This window comes from Thunnus maccoyii, chromosome 3 (assembly GCF_910596095.1).
Source record: "Thunnus maccoyii chromosome 3, fThuMac1.1, whole genome shotgun sequence".
In the NCBI taxonomy this organism is placed as follows: Eukaryota; Metazoa; Chordata; class Actinopteri; order Scombriformes; family Scombridae; genus Thunnus; species Thunnus maccoyii.
In genome coordinates, this window is record NC_056535.1 from 20326788 (window position 1) to 20327643 (window position 856).

The following is an 856-nucleotide window of genomic DNA, read 5'->3' on the forward strand; positions in this document are numbered from 1 at the left end:
GGGATCTTTTAACAGCCAGTATGAACAGGAGGAATGATTACAGTGAGGAAAACCTCTTTCAGTGTTCACATGGGCCTCTGACTGATGTTTTAAGACAGACTTGAAAATTGTGAACATATCCTTTAAGGACCTATAAAATCAAGCGTTACTAACGTTTAAAGAGACTCTTACCGGCGTGACTGGTGTCATTTTCTGTGTCTGATTTCAAGGGCTGATCTGGACCAGGGCAGCCTGAGCAGGAGCCTCCTTCCTCACTGTTGTAGTCTAGCCTCTCAGAAATGAAAACTTATGTGTTTAAGCAGCGTTTATCACCAGTAACTTCCACTCAAACAGCCAACAAAGTGTAAATACCAGTTTCAGGATACCCACATTTAAAATTAGAGCTGTGACATTTAACAAATACAGTTCCAAATTAAAGGTAAATATATCAGTACAAATTTGTCTGAATTTGTCTAACAAGAAGAAAAAACAGTTAAGTGAATGCCTGGCTTTCCATTGACAGACTTACAGGGTATTTCAATGGAGTACAGTGTCTGATATCCTGAACACAAATACTGTAAACAACATGGTTACTTAATATTTCCTGATGAGTTGAAGAGGATCACGTAAACACTGATCTGCACACAACTGATTATACAACTATCATGTCTTTCAAATTCAGGTAAAAAGAGGCTGTGTTTCTCAAACAACACTTGGAGACGCTGAAAGAAATTTTGGATACATTTGAACTTCCTGTTATCTAATCTTCTTGTTGGATTCTATCTTCAAACCTTGACTTGAGGGAAACTGAGTCATAAATTGATCAGACAAGATATGAACTCTTAAAAAAAAAAAAAAAAAAAGACATACAATGCAG